At 43.0% G+C, this 9,052-nt stretch overlaps 1 non-coding gene across 1 annotated transcript; it reads right to left on the minus strand.

Annotated features, from left to right (window-relative positions):
• Positions 1–8,155: 8,155 nt before the first annotated feature.
• Positions 8,156–8,238, minus strand: trnal-uaa (transfer RNA leucine (anticodon UAA)). The gene has a single exon. It is a non-coding gene; the product is annotated as a tRNA-Leu (tRNA).
• Between the last annotated feature and the right edge of the window lie 814 nt (positions 8,239–9,052).

Here is a 9,052-nt window from a genome sequence, read left to right on the forward strand (position 1 = left end):
TCAGCCTTCTAAATTCCAAAGTATACAAGCCCAGTCGCTCCAATCTTTTGACATATGACAGTCCTGCCATCACTATCAAGCAGTGATCAGCATGAAAAGTCATGCAACTACTGTCAGACAGATTTACAATGGATCCTGAGGAGTGATTCCTTGAGGAGAGTGTTGGAGCCAGAGGCGAGGGACTTTTCAATCTGTCCCGACGCTTAAATACTCCAAACTTTGGGTCATTGCTCAGTCTCGGACCTGGGCTCTGCTGCTTCACTATGCTCTCGGGCCTGGACTGCGCTGCCTCAATTTGGCCTGTAGCCAACCTTTCCAATTCGGTCTGTGTTTAAATTGATCAAACTTTGAGTTGTTCCTGTCCAACACCTTTGAGACTCCAGTTTACAGTGCAAAAATACCAGGTCATATGGGTGGTTAAAAAAAGCTTAACTCTGAAAGGGAAGTTACAGGCTATTGATTATAGTGATCGCCTACCAGAAAAAGTGTGATTTATATAGTAGTTTTGTTTGCTACCAACAAGAAGTCGCTGTGCTTCACCAGCACCATCTGAAAGGAATTATCTACGAAACATAGGTACTGCGGCAATGTCAAGCTGACTGCAGCGTTGTGTGGGAATAGGGCCAGGACTATCCTTTGCAATACCAAGGACAAATCAAACCTCAGTGGCTGTACACTTAAGTCCCATGTCCGTCTAATATGGCCACATACAGAGGAGGTGGCCGATGTTGTGCTGTTTTTGCCCTCATTGTCCAGGGACTTGCACACCAGAACTCAATCTGACCTATTCCATCTTGGATCCTCAGATGAACTGGATGGTGCCTTGACTGATTGCCCATGTGGAGATTGGGGGAATGGGCCACAACTGTAAGTATAAGCAGCACTGAGAGTAACTTCAGCAGCAGATGACCAGGTTGTTAACAGTCCTTGGCTCCGTGGTGCAGAAAGGAAAGAGAGAGAAGAAGGGGGAGTTAGTGATAGGGGACTCGATAGTGAGGGGAACAGACAGGAAGTTCTGTGGATGTGAATAAGACACCCGTAGGTTACCTCCCAGGTACCAGGGTCAGGGATGTCTCAGATCATGTCCACAACATTTGGAGAGGGAGCAGGAACAGCCAGACGTCTTGGTATATATTGGTACCAATGACATAGGAAGGAAAAGCAAAGAGGTCCTGAAAAGAGAATTTGGAGAGCTAGGTAGAAAGCTGAGAAATAGGACCTCCAAGGTGGTAATTTCTGGATTGCCACCAGTGAAATGAGCCAGTGAGGGTAGAAACAGGATGATTTGCCAGATAAATGCGTGGCTAAGAAGCTGGTGCAGAGGCAGGGTTTCAGGTTTTTGGATAATTGGGATCTCTTCTGGGGGAGGTATGACCTGTCAAAAGTGAAGGGTTGCACCTGAACCCAAGGGGGACCAAAATTCTCACAGGCAGCTTTGTTAGAGTTGTTGGGGAGGGTTTAAACTAACTTGACAGGGGGGGTGGGAACCGGAGTGAAGGGACTCAGGGAAGGACGGATGGTAAAAAAGTAAAGATAGCATGCAGTCAGATTGTCAGGAAGGGCAGGCAGGTGATGGGACTTAGTTCCAGCCAATAGGCTGTCTATCAAATCATTAGGGGTGCAGAGTCAGAAAGCAAATGCAGTACTCGAGGTGTTAAATCTAAATGCGCGTAGTATAAGAAATAAGGTGGATGATCTTGTTGCAAAATTACAGATTGCCAGGTATGATGTTGTAGCCGTCACGGAATCATGGCTAAAGGATGGTTGTAGTTGGGAGCTGAATATCCAAGGTTACACGTTATATTGGAGCGATAGGAAGGCAGGCAGAGGGGGTGGTGTGGCTCCACTGGTAAAGAATGGCATCAAATCAGTAGAAAGATTTGCCATAGGATCGGAAGATATTGAATCCTTGTGGATTGAGTTAAGAAACTACAAGGGTAAAAGGACGTTGATGGCAGTTATATCCAGGCCTCCCAACAGTGGCTGGGAGGTGGACCACAGGTTACAACAGGAAATAGAAAAGGTGAGTCAAAGGGGCAATGTTGTGGTAGTCATGGGAGACTTTAACATGCAGGTCAATTGGGAAAATCAGGTTGGTAATGGATCTCAAGAGAGTGAGTTTGTTGAATGCTTAAGAGATAGCTTTTTGGAGTAGTTTGTCGTTGAGCCTACTAGGGGATAAGCTATACTGGATTGGCTGTTACGTAATGAACCCGAGGCAGTGAGGGAGTTTAAGGTAAAAGAACCCTTAGGAACTGGTGATCACAATATGATTGTGTTCAACTTGAAATCTGATAGGGAGAAAGTAAAGTCTGATGTAGCAGTATTTTAGTAGAGTAAGGAAAACTACAGTGGTATGAGAGAGGAGTTGGCCAAAGTAAATTGGAAGGAGCTGCTGGCAGTGATGTCAGCAGAGTAGCAACGGCATGCGTTTCTAGGAAAAATGAGGAAGGTGCAGGACATGTGTATTCTAAAAATGAAGAAATACTCAAATGGTAAAATAGTACATCTGTGGCTGGCAAGGGAAGTCAAAGCTACTGTAAAAGCAAAAGAAGGGGCATTGAACAAAGCAAAAGTTAGTGGGAAGATAGAGGATTGGGAAGTTTTTAAAAACCCACAGAGAGCAACTAAAAAAATTATTAGAAGGGAAAAGATGAAATATGAAAGCAAGCTAGCAATATCAAAGTGGATAGTAAAAGTTTTTCAAGTATGTTAAAAATGAAAGCGAAATGAGAGTGGATATAGGACCGCTAGAAAATGAGGCATTAGAAATGATCTTTCAAAAATCATTGGACTCTGGCATGGTGCTAGAGGATTGGAAAATTGCAAATGTTACTGCACTCTTTAAGAAAGGAGGAAGGCAACAGAAAGGAAATTATAGACCAGTTAGCCTGACCTCAGTGGTTGGGAAGATATTGGAGTCAATTGTTAAGGATGAGGTGATGAGTATTTGGTGACACAGGATGAGATAGTACAAAGTCAGCATGGTTTCCTTCAGGGAAAATCCTGCCTGACAAACTTGTTGGAATTCTTTGAAGAGATTACAAATAGGATAGATAAAGGGAATGTAGTGGATGTTGTATATTTGGACATTCAGAAGGCCTTTGACAAGGTGCCACACATGAGGCTGCTTACCAAGTTAAGCGCCCATGGTATTACAGGAAAGTTACTAACATAGTTAGAGCATTGGTTGATTGGTAGGAGGCAGCGAGTGGGGATAAAATGATCCTTTTCTGGTTGGCTGCCAGTGACTAGTGGTGTTCCGCAGGGGTTGGTGTTGGGACCACTTCTTTTTATGCTGTATGTCAATGATTTAGATGATGGAATAGATGGCTTTGTTGCCAAGTTTGCAGATGATACGAAGATTGGTGGAGGAGAAGGTAGTGTTGAGGAAACAGATAGTATGCAGAAGGACTTAGACAGATTAGGAGAATGGGCAAGAAAGTGGCAAATGAAATACAATATTGGAAAATGCATGGTCATGCACTTTGGTAGCAGAAATAAATGTGCAGACTATTTTCTAAATGGGGAGAAAATCCAGGAACCTGAGATGCAGAGGGACTTGGGAGTCCTTGTGCAAAACACCCTGAAGGTTAACTTGCAGGTTGAGTCAAATGCCATGTTAGCATTCATTTCAAGAAGTCTGGAATACAAGAATAAGGATGTGATGCTGAGGCTTTATGAGGCACTGGTGAGGCCTCACCTTGAGCATTGTGAACAGTTTTGGAGCCATCATCTTGGAAAAGATGTGCTGACATTGGAGAGGGCCCAGAGGAGGTTCACAAGGATGATTCCAGGAATGAAAGGGTTATCATGCAAGGAACATTTGATGGCTCTGGGTCTGTACTCGCTGGAATTCAGGAGGATGAGGGAGGATCTCCTTGAAACCTTTTGAATGTGGAAAGGCCTAGACAGAGTAGATGTGGAAAGGATGTTTGCCATGGTGGGAGAGTCTAGGACAAGACAGCACAGCCTCAGGATAGAGAGGCACCCTTTCAAAACAGAGATGCAGAAAATTTCCTTTAGCCAAAGGGTGGTGAATTTGTGGAATTTGTTGCCTCATGCAGCTGTGGAGGCCAGGTCCTTGGGTGTATTTAAGGCAGAGGTGGATAGGTTCTTGATTGGACATGGCACCAAAGGTTACGGGGAGAAGGCCAGGAACTGGGGTTGAGGAGGAGAGAGAAAAAAAGGATCAACCATGAGTGAATAGCGGAGCAGACTCGATGGGCCAGATGGTCTAATTCTGCTCCTATGTCTTATGGTCTTACAGTCTTATAGTCCCAATTTTTGTTTGACTGTATCTGTCAGCTCTGGGGAGATAAAGAGGGGCCTCATTGTTTTCTAACCTGCATTGTCACCCTTCAGCTCTTTGATCTTTTCTGGGGTAATCAGAATGAGACTTAATTTCTATATCCCCCTGTCTGCCTTGTGGTCCTCCTGGAAGTAACAAGATGTCTGAAAGAAGCAGTGGCCAGAGAAAGGAACTGCATGATGTTCATAAATCTGACACTGAGTGCCTTTAGCATGAAAAGGAAGTCTATCTGGGACTGAGCTGAGCAGCCCAGTCTTGACTGGGTGGATCACTATTCTGTTGCCAAAGTCGTAATCACAGAGAGAAGTTACTGCCCGAAAGGAACAGGTGAATTTCTTCAGTTCAGTCAAGATTTTAGGTCAGACGCTTTATTTTCACTACTCCTTAGGTACTGCACAGCAGCTCCACCAGAGCAACATGACAGTGAAATCTGTTTTGTAACATCAACTGCAAGTTCTGCAAATATTGCTACATGGACTGTTTTCTTGCAACATAATCCCCCCCACACACACACACACAACACAGGGGCTGTAGTAAATATTTCTCAGTCACATTCGTTCCCTCTTAAAGATTTCACCTCTCATGAGCGGTTTTGATCAGTTGGCCATGGAGACTGTCTCCTCACGTCTTTTCTAAAACTAAACTCTAAGCTGCACTTCTCCCTTCTGAACATTCCACTGAGTTTGAGGTGAAAATAGAAAATGCTGGAAACACCCTGCACTTCCAGAAGTCCATTTCCAAAGTCTGCCAGAAAAACAGCACTCAGCTCAGCATTTGACCTCTGCATGAAACAAACAACTACTTAAACCCATGTTCATAATTCACATAATCTTTTTGGCACCTGCAAAAAGAAATAAATCTAAGAAATGTCCTGACGAAGGGTCTCGGCCTGAAACGTTGACTGTACCTCGTCCTAGAGATGCTGCCTGGCCTGCTGCGTTCACCAGCAACTTTGATGTGTGTTGCTTGAATTTCCAGCATCTGCAGAATTCCTGTTGATTAAATCTAAGAATTTTGTTTTGTCTTTTCTCCCATCCAGAAAAAAAGTCATCTTTTGTAATCAAAGACCACTATAAAGCTGAGCCACAGCTTTAGTGCTTACGTTGTATAAACTTAAACAAATCCTAAATTATACTTCCTGTATCCTAACTGTCACCATCTTTAGCAATCCCATTGTCTCTTTCATTGATTTCTATTGAATTCTCCAAAATTGTAACTTTAAAATCCAACATTGGCTTTTAAATCCACCTGTGGCCTTGCCTTCTCTTTAATTTTCTAGTCTTTGGAGAAATCCATGCTTCGCCAATTCTAGAGTTTTCATCTTTCCAACTTGAATTGAACTACATCTGCCAGTCATGGCAACCTAAAACTCTGCAATTTCGAGAAACATTTCCCTCTTCCTTCTAATATTTCCAAATTTAAGACATATCTTAAAACCTACCTTTGAGCAAACCTTTGGTTATTTGTCACAAACTCTCCTTATACTGCTTTGGTAGTATTTGGCAAGATCCCTCTGAAGTTCCCTGGAAAATGTTAAATAGTTGTCATTAATAAGACCATAAGAGATAGGAGCAGAATTAGGCCATTCAGCTCATCCAGTCTGCTTCACCATTTCATCATGGTTGATCATTTTCTCTTTCAATCCCAATCTCCTGCCTTCTTCCTGTAACCTTTCACGCCCTGACTAATCAAGAACCTATCAACCTCTGCCTTAAATACACCCAGTGAATTGGCCTCCTCAGCTACCTGGGCACCAAATTCCACAGATTCACCACTATCTGCCTGAAGAAATTCTTCCTGATCTCTGTTCTGCTGCTGTGCCTCTGGTCCTAGATTTACCCACTATTGGAAATTTTCAACATTCAATAGGTTTCATTGAGATCCTCCCTCATTCTTCTAAATTCCAGTGAGTACAGGCCCAGAACCATCAAATGCTCCTCATATGATATCCCATTTCATTCCTAGAACCATTCTCAAGAACTTCCTCTGAACCTTCTCCAAAGTCAGCACATCCTTTCTTAGAGAAGGAGCCCAAAACTGCTCACAATACTCTAAGTGAGGCCTCACCAGTGTCTTACATCCTTGCTTTTATATTCTAGACCTCTCGAAATGAATGCAGGTTCTCCACCAATTCTCATTTGTCTATCCTGCTTATTATTTCCTTTAAAAATTCCAACAGATACTGTATATCAGGCAAGATTTTCTCTGAGGGAAACCATGATGACTTTGGCCTATTTTATCATGTACCCCCCCCCCCGCCAAGTTCCCTGAAACTTCATTCTTAACAATCATCTCCAACAATTTCCTAACCCCTGAGGTCAGGCTAACTGGCCTATAATTTCTTCTGCCTCCCTTCCTTCTTGAGCAGAGGAGTGACATTTGCAACTTTCCAATCTTCCAGAACTATTCCAGAATCTAGTGATTCTTAAAATATTATTATAATGTCTCCATGATCTCCCCAGCCACCTCTTTCAACTCCTTGACACTCTTGAACTTCGGGGCATACTGCCAGAAGGCAAGACAGCGGCTATATTTCATTAGGAGTTTGAAGAGGTTTGGTTTGTCACCTAAAATACTCGAAAACGTCTAAAGATGTACCACGGAGAGCATTCTGACAGGCTGCCTCACCGTATGGTATGGGGGGGGTGGGCTACTGCACAAAACCAAAAGAAGGTCAGAAAGTTGTAACATTAGTCAGGTCCATGATGGATACTAGTCCATAGTATTCAAGGCATCTTCAAAGAGTGACGTCCATTATTAAGGATCCCCACCACCCACCTAGTCAACACTTAGAGCTGAGACCCTTCATAAGGACTGTGTTGCTTGGATTTCCAGCTTCTGTCGATTTTCTTTCGCTTGCAATTGGTAAAATGCCAGCCCTCTTGCTGCTGAGGCCCTCTACTGCTTTCTGCTGGAAGTGACAAACAAACAAGGGGTTGTAAAATGGATCCATGAACACTAGATGTCACTGTGATGTAACAAGAATTTACAAGGGAGGCCATTCGTTCACCCAGAGACTGTCAATGGTTTATTCAAGTCATTCCTATATATAGGCAAACACTTTAACATTATCATTGTAATTTACTTACCTCAAAAATAACATTCATGAACACATTTTCAAGTGTTCTAATTCTTTACATCTATGCATCTTACATCTTGGACGTGGATTTTTTCATTTATTTCCAATATTAAATACTTCCTGCCAAATAACCTCCTCCAGGTTCCCCTCCGCCTTCCCTTTCTCCTATGGTCAGATCAGATTCCTTCTTCTCCAACCAACCTGGCTTCACTTATCACTTTCCAGCTAGCCTCCTTCCCCTCATCCCACCTTTTTTTAAAATTCTGGTGTCTTCCCCCTTCCTTCTCAGTCCTGAAGAAGGGTCTCAGCACGAAATATTGACTGTTTCCTTCCATGGATGCTGCCTGAGTTCATGAAGCATTTTGTGTTGTGTTGCTTTGGATTTCCAGTATCTGCAGACTTTTTTTTGTCTTTACTAAATATTCCTGAACATTTTTCAATAAAATAGATATTTAAGTTGTACTTTTGTTATATTCCTATTGTATATAAGAAGTGTTTTTGTGTTTAATGAAATTTTATTGTTTTAACAATTCCTTACAATTTCAGATTTAAGGTATTTTAATCAACACTCTCATGATTATTTAGCTATTTTCAATTATGTTTGAAAATATCATCTATTTAAATTTTACATCAGTAATTACGTTAATATACTACGACGTAACAAAATGAAGCTGAATTCAACAGGAAAAAGATCTTTCATGAGCTGAACAGAAAATTATTACAAAAGCAATTTAATTGTGCTGTTAATAACGCAAAAATCCTAATACCAGGAGTGGGGTTCGAACCCACGCGGACATATGTCCATTGGATCTTAAGTCCAACGCCTTAACCACTCGGCCATCCTGGTTAGAGATAGCAGCAGTACTAAAACATGGACCCATGATGCTATAATAAACACGTTGACTTTTGACTTGTTGCTTTTTCTTCTACATTTGTTCATCCGACGATCCGCTTCCCAAAAGACTCTTCCATATTTCGCCACCCCGCGCCACAGAGACGAACGGCGCCCGAAGGACGTCGCCCAACGTCACTTTACACGACGCAAAGTTCATCTCGCTTTCTCGGAGCTTCCGATGCCCCCGCTTCAGTTCCGCCCCTTGGCTCTCCTCGTGCCCCGGACCACGCCCCCCGCTTCGTGCCGCCGTTGTTGATACCCCGCGCCGCTGGGTGGGTCAAGAGGCGCGTCGCACGATGGCAAGCTGCAGCTCAGTATCGGCGACAAGGACAGCATTTCCTTCCAGCTGTCTTTGAGGTGGTGCGATGTGCCCCCCTTTCTGGAAATATCGTGCTTTCCAGGGAGCTTAAAGACACAAAGAAAGTTTAACAGAAGAAATACTGCTGACGCTGGAAATCCAAAGCAACACATGCACACTAAGTGCTGGAGAAACTCAGCAGCTCAGGCAGCATCCAAGGAATTGAATAAACAATAGACTTTTGGTCCGAGACCCTTCTTCAGCATTTTGTGTGTATTGCAAATAAAGTACTTGCCATAGTAACTACACAAAAACAATGTAACTACAAAAGCATAGTAACTACACAACACTGAGGTAACTCAGCAAATCAGGCAGCATACAAGGAGGGAAATGGATAGTTGACCTTTCGGGTTGCTCCATAAATGCTGCCTGACCCGCTGAGTTTCTCCAGCATTTTGTGTCCTGAAC

Source organism: Mobula birostris, chromosome 8 (assembly GCF_030028105.1).
Source record: "Mobula birostris isolate sMobBir1 chromosome 8, sMobBir1.hap1, whole genome shotgun sequence".
NCBI classification, from domain to species: domain Eukaryota; kingdom Metazoa; phylum Chordata; class Chondrichthyes; order Myliobatiformes; family Myliobatidae; genus Mobula; species Mobula birostris.